The following is a 14,518-nucleotide window of genomic DNA, read 5'->3' on the forward strand; positions in this document are numbered from 1 at the left end:
CCTGGAACCCTAAGAAACTTGAAATACTTATATTCTTCATAGGTTATCCGTATCGCCTGGTCCCTCCTTTCAATGTTGAGTGGAGTTCAGAGCAAATAAGTTTCTCTCCTCAAGCAGGAGTGGGAAATAGGAATGTGAGTGTGTGTGTGTGTGTGTGTGTGCATGCACATGCATATACTTTAAAAATCATTCTCTTCTTTGAGGACTTGCTCTGGAAAAGTTCAGCACTGCTTCCTCTCCTTCATATAATTCATGTGAGATCAACTTCTCCATTCATCATAGAAGCTGACACGTTGCCACTTTCATTTCCAACACAGCCCCAAGATCAGTTCAGGTTTCACCAGGAACTTCTCTCCTTTGGGATGATTACAGAAGTCATAATAGTACCAAAAGTGAACAAGGAGGAGTCCTTCACTTCACCACCCTTAAATTGTCAAGCCCATGGTCAAAAACTCAGCATTTTCCTTATCTCCAAATGCCAGTTTCACATAGCCTGTGAAAGGAGCAACTTCTTCCCTGTTATGAGTACAATCACTTGAAACAGGATCCCCACGCAGTAGAAACCTCAGCTTTCTTCATGAAACAGCTCTGTGTCCAGACCCCACAGCCTTTGAAAATAGCCATTATTTATTTCTACTGTTGAGGTTGGGAAGAGAATCCTAGTTGCATGTTCCTTAGTAAAAGTAGCCCCAACTCCAGGGACTACCCCCTCCATAGAAGCTATGGACCCCCAGGGATATCTCAGTCTCTTCTCTTAGAGAACATGGAGATTATTGATTCTAATTCTCCCATATTGCAGATGAGGAAACAGAGCCCAAAGAGAAAAAGTGATTTGTCTAAAATTAAACACATCAAGTCAGTAGTGGGTAGAACAGAGACCAAATGTAAGGTCAGTGAAATCCTACAAGAATATATTCATTGCAGAAGGAAAACTTATGGAGATCATCTGTGTTCCCAAACTGATCACTTTTTTCATACTAGACAAGCCAGGAAAGAAGTCTTAGATATAGGGCTACCCCAAAGCTGCAGGATAAGAATAAACAAAAATGAGATGGTAACATAAGACCTGTCTTAGATAGGTTGCTGGTCAGGGGAAAGTACAGGAGTAAAAAAAAGGAGATCTCTAGAAGACAGGGAGGTATGAAGTTCCCCTAGGGCAGCTTTCAAAGTTTTGAAGTTTCCCAAATTTTGTTCCATGGAATAGTAGACTCAGGAGATAGTCCACAGGAAAAAAATTCACAATCAGAGAGGTATGGGAAATGCTTCATTCTATACCTCCCTCTTGAAAAATTCTAATGTAGCATTAGAATAGGAAAGTTTATGAAAAATTCTGATAAAGCACCTGTAAACTTTTAGTTACCAAGTAATTCTAAAATGTATTTACCCTCTGAGCCTATTTTTGTGCCTTCCTTCTGCAGCCCTTGACCCAATCTCTGAGGGAGAAAACCCCTTCATGTTGGCTATACCTTTCATGTCCTATAGCATTATGTTGACCACACTTTAATTTTTTTCCTCACATAATTCTTGGGTGACATGTGTCCCAAAGGCCAAAAGGTAATGAAGTAATGGAAAGCCAATCAATCAATGAACATTTATTGAGTATTTTCTACAACCAGAACATTGTGCTAGTGGTTGGGTTTGAGGTGGAATAGAGACAGCAATCAAGGAAACACAGTCTTGTCCTCTAGAAGCACACAACCTAGTGGGGAATTCAAAAATATCCTCTGGAAAAGTTCACTAACAATTCAAGTGCTATCATTGGGCAGTAGGAGATAAAGGAGTACATAAAAGGAACCAGGCAAAAAGTGATTTGAGAAGGAAAAAAGAAAGTGTAATTTGACTTTCAAAAGTCACTGGAGAGACTGGATTCTGGCTAGGCGAGGAAATATGGAAAGGAATTGGATAGGTGGAAAGAAATGTAGAGGGTATTCTCAGAAGGAGAAAAAGCAAAAGAGAGATGGGTGATGTCAAAGTGTGTTTAGAGCCAAGGCTGGCTTTCAGGAAAGTGGGTTTCTAAGCCTTGCCATGGCACTTGTCTGAGACTTCTGGTGTCTTTGCTGGCAGATGCTGGAAGGGGAATGTGAAGGAAAAAACAATGAATCAAGTAGCACTTACATTTCCAGGCCCTGGATACCTTTTTAAGACAACTGTGCCCACCTCAGACTCCCACAGTGTGTGCAGAACCCACCCAGGACTGTGGCTCCCAGAGCTGCCTGATTTTTCCATTAGTAACCTCAGATAAAATGCTTACATTCCCTCAAAGTTACCAAAAATAAATTGTGAGAGCTTAGTTGGTGTTTTCCGTATGTTCCTTATCCAGCTGATAGTCTATTTGTTGTATCTGAAGTGCCCTGGCCTGAAGTTGCTAGGCACATGCCGCACTTGGGGTATTTGACAAACTGACACTCTGCCACACGGAGTGTCCAACTCAGCTTGTCAAATACACGGAGCGTGGCACTGCAGAAGGCTGGGCCAGGGTCTTCAGTGGGGAGGCGAGATCTTCGTAGGAGATGTGGCCCTAGAGAGAAAGAAAAAGAGTCACACCCTGAACCTCAGGGAAACTTCACAGGCTGTTGGGATTAGCTGAAGCACCATAATAAGGAAGTGAGTAAAATAGACATAAAGCTTCTAATCAAAAGAGGGATCTATAGAATAAACTGTCTGTTGACAGAAAAAAAAAGAAGAAGAAAAAGAAGGATCTGAGGGTAAGTAGGGAACACTCCATTGAGAGTTCAGGCGAGGCCCCAGTGCTCAGCTGGGGATTCCTCAGGCCTGAGTCTTATAGCATGTTGGGGGTCTTGAGCTTTAGTGGGATCTTCTATGTAGCATAGAGAGAACAATTTGGCTATCATCCTGCTTCACTCCCCTCAGGAAGGAATCAGGTCCCAGAGTCAGTGTCATGTCTCATCTACCCAGCCCTCCCAGACAATGTTCTACAGTGTTGTGGGTATGAACTTCAGCATTGAAGTCAAACATGGGCTTGAATCCTGGGTCTGCCATTAATTATCTGGGAAACCTTGGATAAACAATTTCATTTCTTTGAACTTGTTTTTCCACATCCTCAAAATGTGTTATAAGTACACTATGTACCTAATAAGTTAAAGTGAGAATGACATGAGATAATGTGATTTAAAGTCCTTAGTTCAGTATTTGATACACAAGTTCTCAAAAAATGGTGGTTGTGCTGACAGAAAGAAAGCAAGGGTCAGTGACAATTGATTTAACAAGGTCAGGACAGATGAAACACAAATTTCTGAGAGCCTCAGCCTTACCTAATGTGATCACCTTGTACCATCAAGACTCCAGAAAGGCAGCTATAAAAAGAACTAGCATCTAGTCTCATCTACTCATGTTATAAATGAGGAAATGGAGGCTTATGTTAGGGAAGAAAGTTTCTAAAGGTCATACAAGTTGTTCACAGTTTGGAGTCTTGCCATATACCAACCCATTTTGCCTTCCAGATTTACTCATCAGTCATTTCACCTCCTTCCTGTACTTGTCCCTCTGGGAAAAAGTGGATACATCCACAAGAAAGGAAAAGGACAGGCAGTTGTCTCCACAGTGAGGCATTGGAATACTTCAACCCACAACCATAGGAGAAATAAGGAAGCTGCCAGGAGAATGGATAGGCTTGGAAATTCTGGGAGAATTCCTTTGACAACACCCAGATTCTATTGCTAAATATTCCAGTTGTCTGAGTCAAATTTACCCCCTTCTTAGCAGTGGCAGTTGATCTGTAAGAAAGTAGTTGGCAATATTAAATACTGACATGAAAAGTGGTACACATTCCAAGGTTATCAAGAATAGAAAACTGCCCCATGAGGCCATAAGGTCCTATCCCAGCTAAAACAAGTCAGAAAGCTTCTCTTTCAGAAAAAAAAGTATGTTTTTGTTTTATTAACTCTTTTAGTTGAATGTATGCTGATAAGGGGGTGACATGGCCTTCTAAATTGAAATCTTAGACTGATTTCAAACCTAAGGATCTAACATGTATTTTCCATTCCTCCATTTTTCATGCTACCTACACAATTTATCCCAAGCCACTCAGAAGCGTGGCTTTTTTTTTTTTTTTTTAGCCAAAGCAGCAATCATTGCCAATGGATATGGTAGAGTGGAAAGAATCAGACAATGTAGAATTCTAATAGTGCTTTGGGCACCACCTAGCCAATCATGGAATTGGGAAAGTCTTTTTTGGGGCCTCAGTTTTCTTCTCTAGAACTGGGGACAAGAAGACTTACCTGGCAGAGTTGTTAGAAAACTGTTCAGTGAGCTTTCCAGAGCTTCCCAAAAAGTAGTCCATTGGTACCTTGGCTCATTCCCTGGAGCTGGCCAATTAAGGAAGCTGATTAATAGAATTTGAATTCAGGGTAGCAGGGGAGAGGCAACTGGTGCCTTTCTTCAATCATTACCCTCATTGGTTACCAACCCCAGGGAGAAGACCTGGATAAACTGGAGGAATCCAAGCCTGCTGAACATCTTTTATGACTGTCAAAGAGGAAAACCAATGTGAGGGAAGTAAAGATTCCTTCTTAGTACACTAAAAACTGAAGAGCCTTATAGAACATATCACCCCACTATGAACGGAAGGAGTTGGTAGCTGATCTAAAACCAATTTGTATTTCTACTCTTGATGTCCATGCTTCTCCAATAGAGTGTATATAAGAAAAGCGGTTCACTTGAGAAAAGCTGGCTAGACCCAGAGGAAGAAGAGGTGAATACGTATATGAAGACATATTGAAAAATTCCCAAAACTCATTTCTTGGCCCATAATGCTATATAAAATATCATCATTTATCCCCTGCTCCACTCCAGAAGGGCTAATACACCAACCAGCAGGACCTGCCCTGCAACTAACTCATTTGGGCCTTCTCATACTAGGGGCAGTCTGGATTTTTTTTTAAAGCATGGCGCAGCAGCCTGTTCAACCCCACCCAGAGATATTTACTTAGTATCATTCTCATTTGTCAGCAGAGGGCTGACAATCATCAAAATAAGGGATATAAAAACTAAAAGTGTCTCTAGACAAAATCATCCTTCCCCTCCTCTTCTTTGCAAAAGAGGCCAAAATATCGAGTCATAGAATGGAAAAAAGACTTGCTCAAAGATACAGTGGGTAGACGGCAAACCAGGACTGCTACTCAAATATCTTGACTCCTACTTACAGAGTAGTAGGAAATATTTCATTTCCATGTGGGTATTTCCTAAACAGAATGTTTGGGGGGAAAATATCATCCTTCATTCTCACTATTAGAAGCTCCAGGATAGAAAACCAGTGAGAACCTTCTTCTCCCCAATCCTTAACTCAAGATCCCTGATGAGGGTTCAAGGAGAATGAAATGGAAAGGTCCAAGCCATGTTTAGTAGCCATAGACACTAGCCCAGGTTGGGAGTCCAAGAAGAGAAGGCAAATGGATACTGTACCTGTTACTGAAGTGGTGCCTTTGTCTCAGAGGAGGCACAGGTTCCTTGGTGATAGCCAACCTACAGAGGCCAGAGGGAACTGGACTTTATGTGGTGAGCAGGATCGTCGTGTGTTTTGAAGGGCCCTTGGTGTCTTCAAGAGGAAACAGAAATGAGGAAGATAAGGCTGAGGTTAGCCAACGGAAATCTGGGTGCAAAATGACAAAACAGTGCTGTTGTGAAAGGATCCACTAGTGCAGCAACAGTCCCCACTGCCATGTGCCCGCCCACTCCCAACAACCTCCAAAAGACACTGGCTCTCCTAGTTGCAGAAAATCGAAGCAAAAAACCCCTAGCTACCCTGGCTCTGCCTATGGGCCAAGGAGGTTCTCCAGAGCTACTGAGGGAATTCTAGAATATCATAGCTGAGATATTATCAAATGAAAATCCCTATTGTCAAATTGAGAAATTGAGCTTCTGAGGGCTGAAAGAAAATGTCTGATAACAAACAGAAAATTAGGGGCGTAGCTGGAATTCAAATCTATTTCTATCAACTCCAAATCATGGGTTCTCTCACTTTGTCAGAATGCCTACTAGCAGCAGAAATACCCTTTTTATCCCCTCTGGAACAGCTACATAATTTGCAAGGCCAAGTCCAAAATGAAAATGAGGGGCTCCTTATTTTAAAACAAAGTAAGAATTTCAAGATGGCAACAGCAGAACATTAAGCCAAGTATGGGGCCTTTGTAAGCATTGGTCCCTATGGAACTTTACAGCTCACATGCCCATGAAACTGGCCCTGACAGCATTGCTCTGACCACCTTCTGGTATCCAAGAGTCATAAATGTAGACAAAGAAGGAAATTCATATATATTAAAGAACTTTGTATGTGCTTTACATATATTATCTCATTTAATCAACAATTATGTGAATGGTGTTTTCATTACCCTTATTTATAGGTGAGGAAACTGAGGCACATAGAAGTAAAATTACTTGCCTAGGGATAAAAAAAAAACTAGGAAATAATGTAGAAAGGGGCATCTGCAAGCATTTCTTTCTGGCTCCAAATGTTAGGCTTTTTCTACTCTCCCATGTTGGGTACAAAGAGAAGAAAGAAAAGTAGTTGACATTGAGAAGGAAGAGATGGTACCAGACCCTTAATTATGACTTTCAGATTTCATATGAGACATGGAAGGTATGAGAAGAAAATGAGTGGCTTTACAGCATCTTGTGTTTGCAATCTTTTGGCAGCCCCCATTCATGGTTAGGAAGGTGCTTGATTCCCATTATGCAGTGCTCTACATTGTGAATCCTGATGACATGACAGATGGGAGAGGCAATTACTGCAATGCTTTAACAGTATGCTTGGGATCACCTTCAATGATTGCAGTGCCCAAGTTCCAGTCCTTAGCCTGTACAGCAGATGTAGGATCTCAGGAAGTACTCAAGCACCTGTGAATACTCTACCCAAGCTACATATGAGGTCTGTCCAGAAAAAGTCTGACCATTGTTAATATAATGAGAATGGTTTGTGTGACATTGATGTAATCTGGCAGCCAAGGAGAGTGGACTGGAATGTGCATGCATGAACAATGACAACACTGTACTGGTCAGTGGGGGCAGTACACGCTACTGAGTGAGCATGTGTACTGTGTGGTCATCACATTCAAAATGATTGACCAAGTAGAGCAATGAATCTGTATCAAATTTTGCGTGAAGCTTAAACATTCCTCTACAGAAATTATTTGGATGATTCAGAAGGCTTTCAGGGATGATGCAATGAGTGCTGTGCAAATAAAAGTGTAGTAGAAATGCTGCAGAGATAGTCGAGAATCTGCTGAAAGTGACCCACATTCTGGAAGGTCTGCAACAAGTAGAACATCTGAGAATGTTAAACGTGTACAGGCTACAGTCAATGAACATTGGTGACTGACAGCGTGAGAACTAGAAGCTGATCTGGGGCTTCCAAAACCTACTGTGTCTGAGCTTTTGACACAAGATCTTGCCTTAAAACACGTTGTGGCAAAATTCGATCCATGGCTTCCGCTACCAGAGCAGAAGGAACATCATATTGCAGTTGGTAATAACTTGATTCAAACCTCTGCCAATGAACCAGGTTTCCTCAAGAATATCATAATGCTGAGAAAACTGTGTGAGGCCCTACTATGCTAACTTTGAAGGGGACTGAGTCATCATTGTCTATGTATAATGTTTCTTGTATCTTGTATCTTCTTCAATAAATGTGTTTTTCATCATACTTGCTGGATACTTTCTTGACATGTCTCATACAGTCTTACAAATTCAGGTTCAAGAGAAAAAAAAAAAAAAAAAAAAGAACATATCCCAGGAAGCAGGAGTTCTGTGCCCTACTCCCAGATCTGCCAACTGTGTTCCCTCCCTTAGCTTTGGTTTTCCATTTAACTAACTGAAGTTGGACTAGATGATCTCCATGGCTTCTTCAACTCAAACATTTCCTGGTTCCTTTATAAACCCTCCATCCCTGCCCCCTCACAGTAGGCTTTCCTGTGAGGGCCTAGAGGCTCTAGGGACAGGCTAGGTTAGGTATTCACTTACACTCATACTACTCTACAGAAAACTTCCCTACCAGAATAAGTAGTGGCTTAGTTCTCATGACCAGTTTCTCCACATCTGGCTTCTAGAGAGATTCAGTTCCTTTTTCCCCTCTCTTACTAAAGTTTAGGGTGGAAGAAGTATTGTACTGTGGGCAATTTCTCAAGGAGAAATTTCTTGTTTCTGTTCACAATATAGTGATTAAATTAATCTACATACTTTTTCTTATTTCCCATGTATAAGTTAAAGTACTCTACTGGTTTGTTTTTTTAACAGGGGCTTTCTGGAGACATTGTCTTCACCTAAAGTAATAATTAACAATGGCTACTTTGGGCCTCACAATAGGTCTATAAAAGAGAGCAGTAGGAGCCAGGAGGACCTGTAAATCATTCTACCTATGCAGAAGGCCTAAATAAGTGCAAAAGGTACTGGGTTCCTTGGAGTTCTTCTTCACCTCACAAACACAAACAATGGCAGGAAGGGCCAAGTTTGCAGCAATAGCGCAAAGGGCACTTATCCTTTTTGTCTGTTGTCCATCCAAAGCACACAGAGTCCCCATTTTGGATGCTCTCTGAGTTGGCTATGCTTATAAAGGGGGATGAGGAAGAAAATAGTTGGATGGGGGCTCAGGAAGGCAGCGCTTAGATCCCACACTGTAGACACATTCATTTATTAACTCAGTGCTAGAATGAAAAAAAAACACACTAAATTTTTTAGTCAGATTCCCCATGTCTCAGAACCTAGGTTATAGCCCCTGGCTTTTAGATGCAGCTCTATAACTCATTAATTAAATTCCCTTGAAAATCAAGGGAATGCACAGCCTGTCTGAGCTTCAGCTATCACATCATAGAGGGATTCTTGGGCCAGAGGGGAGAGGAATGCAGGCATGAACCTAAGGAACTATGTCTCTATAGAATGAGACAATTTATTTGACAAAGGTACAAAGTACTATAAGAAATGTTAGTAAGAAAGGCATGATTCTCCAGAGCAGAGGGTGAAAAGGTGGTAATGTTTAGAAACATTCTTTAAAAAGTAGGGTTTTAGCTAGATCTTAAAAGATAGAGAGAAAAAATAGCAATGTTCACTGTGATTGGAAAGCCTTCTCTAACTACTCCTCTCAGCAAAATCCCTGCTCTGCCCACTTCTAGTCTTTAAAAACTGTCCATTCTGCAAACTTATGTACCTGTCTCTCACCAGAAGCCAAGAACTTTGCAAAGTAGGGACTGTGTCTGATTCTTTCCTTTTTTCACAGGGCCGGGAGAAAAATAGTTGCCCCAGATTCTGAGTTGAACAAATGAATGTGTTGCTGCACAAGTAAATGCAGGCAAACTCCCTAGCCCAAGAACCCCATTTTCCATAGCTTACCTCTCCTCCATGAAGGAACTAAGAAAGTCCCCCCTTCAACTTTGAGTTCATCTTCCTGCTCACCTACCCCCACCTCCTATCAGAAGCCTGCAAAGAAAAGGCCCCAAGGACAATTGCAAAGCTGAGACCACTTCCTGTGCAAGAGGCTGGTGTCCACACACTCCACCTCAACTCTGGTTATTGCTGTGCATATGATTGCAATGGGGTTTCCTCTGAAAGGAAACCCAAAGGCTGATGCAATGTATAGGGCACCCCAGGCCAGGGTTGAAGAACTTCATGTACATCTGGGCCTGGGGACAGAGGGTTCAGTGTGAGGTTCCTCACAAACCCAGTGATATTGACAAGGTATTTGGCAACAATTAACCTATAAACTACAGTTAAACTTCATTCAACAACAGTGTGTTGAGTTACAACTGGCTACAAGCTTTATACTTGGCACTAAATGGGAAAAAGAAATATACAACAGAGCAGTAATATACATCTAATAGAAATGTAATGTGAGCCACAAATTTTCTAATAGCCACATTAAAATTTTCAGAAATAAACGGGTGAAAGTAATTTTGATAATATATTTTATTTAACCCAATACATCTAAAATATTATCTTAAACTGATAGCGATGTAAAAAATCATGATGTATTTCATAGGCTTGGTAATGTGGTATTTATTTTACACTTACTGTACATTAAAATTTGGACTACCTATGTTTCCAAGTTCAATTGTCACATGTAGCTAGTAGCTACCATACTGGACAACACAGGTATAAGAGGTGGCCCCTGTCCTCAAAGAATGTACAGCCTAGTCCAGGAGTCAGACTAATCCATGAGCATGTACAAGAAACAAATACTGTAGTAGAACTGCATGTATGGAAAAGAGCACTGTATCACAAGTCAGCACAACTGGGCTACAATCTTTTCTCTTCCACTGAGTCTCTGTGTGGCCTTAAGTAAATCCCTTCCTCTCTATGTGCCTCCATATTTCCATCTCTACAGTCAGTCTGGACTAGATTTATTTGGTCAACAAATACATGTTGAGTGTTTTCTAGGTATAGACATTGTAGGAGCCACTCAGGGTACAGAGATGAACAAGATTCCTAAAATGCCTGTTTTCTTGACATTTGTAGTATGGTGGAAAATAGGGATTAAATAATTCCAGGTGAATATGAGAAGAAATATGGAAGCACAGAGACCTGGGAGAACACATAACAAGGGAACCTATTCCACCAGGCTTGAATATGGTCAAGAAAACTTCTCAGAGGAAGTGACATTTGAGGTGAGACTGAAAAATTGGAAGGAGCAAACCAAGTGAATAATTGGTGAAAAGTCATTCCAGGAAGAGGAAACAGCATATGTCCAAGCTCCAAGATGAGAAAGAATGTGGTGTAGTCCAGGAAGATAAGGAGGGTAATGTGTCCTACAATAGAGTATGCAAAGAAAAGAATAGCTCAACGCAAAGTAGAAGAGGCAAATAAGGCAGCCTGAGGAAGGCTTTGTATGCTAGATTGAGGGCTTGAAACTTATCCAATGAGGAGGACACATAAGGAGCCAGGAAATATACAGATGATGTAGTGTCCTTCCATCTCCAAGCCAGAGCTTTGGAGTCTATGCCATGGAAAGAACAGTTAATTCTAAATGTTTAAACTATAAACTTCACAGAAGTGGTAACATTTTAAAAGACCTCTGAAGGATAGTAAGATCAGAGAATGGTATTCCAGGCAGAGGGATGAATGAGAGTGAAAGTGCAGAGGCAGGAAAGAACATGGTGAACTTCTGTGAATGGAGGGACCACTGATTCAACAGGATAAACATAAGCCTAGGAATATCTTTGAACATCTATAGTTATTCAAACACATAAAATATGTTCTGAGAAAAACCAGGGAAAAAACTTGGACTTACCAAGAGATTAATTTTGTACTGTAATGATAATAATAAACACATATTGTGAACTTACTAAGTGCCAGGCACCATCTCAAGCCCTTTCCATGTATTAGATTATTTAATATCCTCATGACATTATTATGAAGGAGACACTATAATTAGCACCATTTGAAAAAATGAGGAGCTGAGGTTCAAGGAGGTCATGTCACTTGCCTAAAGTTAAACAGTGAATAAATGACAGAGGCAGGAGTCAAATGTCATGTGACAATTTATGAAGGGTAGGGCTTCTGAAGCAATCTACAAAAATATACAATATGGCTCTGGCTAAGAAATATCAAATTCAACTCAGTTATCATCTCAGTCTACAAGGGCTGTTTTATCCAGAAAAACCTCAATTAATTTCCAATTCATTATCATTAGACAGGCTGAGCTGAAGAAGACCTCTACTTAGCTTCTAGTAAACAATATAAATAACATAGGAGTTCCAAAGAGTTGTCTAAAGATTAGGAAAAGAAAAGTGGTTCCACTCTTCACTCCCTATATCTTATTCCCAGTCAGAGTCCTACAAAAGCTCTCATCTGTGACAAAAATAACTGAAATTACTCTAATCAATCTTTCTTATTCTATTTTCTACAGTCGTCCACCTAATCCCCTAGAAAGGAAGGAAGAGGGAACCAACTTATGATAGCTCATTGCATATATTTGGAAGAAACAAAACTTCATTTCTTTGAAATACATATTCTTTAATTCAGACTGGGGTGGATGTCTCTGGAATCATTGATCTGGCACACACTACTGCATTGGCTCTGCTCTCAATCTTCCTAGTATTTTCTTCGACTAAAGCAAGGGCAAGGATGATGCATTTTGTGGGGATAAAGTAAAATTTAAGCCAAACCCTTCAGCTTACACAACAGCTACACATCTTTTAGAACAAGGAGGCTAGAATTTGGTGTAGCAATGATTATAGAGGCAATCAATTCTTATATACTTCTCTCCAGATTAGGTACCAGACACTTCTCTTTAATATTCCTGCCCTATATTTGCATGTGTCAGTTTTCACAGTCTTATCTAAAGAGTGTCAACCATCACAATTTGTGTAGTAATGGGTAGTTCAGAATTTCCAATGTCTAACTTAAATTTTTCTAACTCCAAAACAGATGCTATGATGTAGATGGCCAAGTGTTTCTTACTGTTAAACAGTGTTACAACTAGAATAATTGGGGAAAAAAACATCAAAGACAATCACAGTGGGCTCTGGACTAATGACAGATAGTTCAGGTTGTCATGTGAGGCTTGTGTTATAGTGACAAGAACATTTAGTTTGCAATTCAAACACCTAGATTTGAATTCCAGTTTGCCACTTGCTAGCTGTGGCAAATTTACCCAGTTTGCCTTGGGTAAATTACTATTTTTTTTCTCACTATCCATTTCTACATCTCAAAATTAAGCTAATAAATAGGTATCTTATGAAATTTCAGGAAAGTAGTATACTTGAGATCTCCTGACAAGGCCAGATAATACAAGGTAAAATGTTTTTTTAAAAGCTATATATTGGGGAGTGAAGTGAGGTGGCAGCTAGCGGTGGTCAAGTTGATTCTGAAGGGAAGTCAAGATGACCGGTTCTAATGAATTCAAGCTGAACCAGCCACCTAAGGATGGCATCTCCTCAGTGAAGTTCAGCCCCAACACCTTCCAGTTCCTGTTGGTCTCCTTCAGGGACACGTCGGTACACCTCTACAATGTGCCGGCCAACTCCATGCGGCTCAAGTACCAGCACACCAGTGCTGTCCTGGACTGCACCTTCTATGATCCAACACATGCCTGAATTGGGGGATTAGATCATCAATTGAAAATGCATGATTTGAACACTGATCAAGAAATCTTGTTGGAGCCCATGATGCCCCTATCAGATGTGTTAAATACTGTCTAAAAGTAAATGTGATGGTTACTGGGAGTTGGGACCAGACAGTAAAAGTGTGGGATCCCAGAACTCCTTGTAATTCTGGGACCTTCCTCAGCCTGAAAAGGTGTATACCCTTTCAGTGTCTGGAGATAGGCTGATTGTAGGCACTGCAGGCTGCAGAGTGTTGGTGCGGGACCTGTGGAACATGGGCTACATGTAGGAGCGCTGCGAGTCCAGACTCACTGCATCTGAGTGTTTCCAAACAAGCAGGGTTATGTACTGAGCTCTACTGAAGGCCGAGGAGCAGTTGAGTACTTGGACCCAAGCCCTGAGGTACAGAAGAAGAAGTATGCCTTCAAGTGTCACAGGCTAAAAGAAAATGACATTGAGCAGATTTACCCAGTCAATGCCATTTCCTTTCACAACATCCACTATACATTTGCCACAGGTGGTTCTGATGGATTTGTAAATATCTGGGATCCATTTAACAAAAAGTGACTGTGCCAGTTCCATCGGTACCCCACCAGCATCGCATCACTTGCCTTCAGTAATGATGGGACTACACTTGCAAGAGCATCATCATATATGTATGAAATGGATGGCACAGAACATCCTGAAGATGGTATCTTCATTAGCTAAGTAACAGATGCAGAAACAAAACCCAAGTCCACCTAATCATCTTGTGAAAGTCCCTTCTCTGTGGAAAGATTTGTTTTCCTTCCTACAAATACATTCTTATCCCCTAACGGATGCATTATAGTCATAGTACATGTTACTTAGTATGTGGATTTCTCTGATTTCTGTCTGACAAAACTTGTCTGCATCCGTTCATGTTGACTTTGTGTAGGATGAGGAGACTCGGTGTCCTTGTGCAGTAATCAAAGAATTATTTTTCTCCCATCAAGCCCAGTGCAGCTTGAGCTCTCTTTGTAAAATAATCTGAACCTGTGATGTCCATGCTGTCTAGTAAATCATAGATTCAGAAAAAAATAGAAATAAATAAATATACAAGAAGGGGTACTGCACCTCAATTCTCTGTTCTGGGCAGAATAAGAAGTACGAAATGGAGGGGAAAAACTTTTGTTGAGTGCTTGTTATATACCACATACTCTCACATCAATTATATCACTTATTCCTCTCAACAACACTTCAGAATAAGAATTATTTCTATTTCACAAATGCGGACATCGACACTCGAAGAAATAAAACAATTCCCCTCAAAATCATATACTTAGTAAGTGACAGAGGTGAGATTCAGGTATAATTGTTCAGATACATTTCAGAGCCCAAGAGTGCCTATAACTACATATGAGGCCCACTTCTCTGACCCAATGATATTATCAGATGTCCAGGAAACTCCCTGGTTTGTCTCAATGTTTGGCAATGGAGGTGGGAGGAGGAGC

The 14,518-nt window shown here is 40.7% G+C and overlaps 1 long non-coding RNA gene and 1 pseudogene across 1 annotated transcript; one reads left to right on the top strand and one right to left on the bottom strand.

The window, feature by feature from the left end:
* Positions 1-1,575: 1,575 nt before the first annotated feature.
* LOC118498406 lies at positions 1,576-5,573 on the bottom strand. The gene is made up of 2 exons (XR_004900892.1): positions 5,422-5,573; positions 1,576-4,325 (listed from the first exon to the last, which is right to left on the bottom strand). It is a non-coding gene; the product is annotated as an uncharacterized LOC118498406 (long non-coding RNA).
* Positions 5,574-12,773: 7,200 nt separating this feature from the next.
* Positions 12,774-13,911, top strand: LOC114505085 (annotated as a pseudogene).
* The last annotated feature ends 607 nt before the right edge of the window (positions 13,912-14,518 follow it).

Source organism: Phyllostomus discolor, chromosome X (genome assembly GCF_004126475.2).
Source record: "Phyllostomus discolor isolate MPI-MPIP mPhyDis1 chromosome X, mPhyDis1.pri.v3, whole genome shotgun sequence".
Lineage (NCBI taxonomy): Eukaryota > Metazoa > Chordata > Mammalia > Chiroptera > Phyllostomidae > Phyllostomus > Phyllostomus discolor.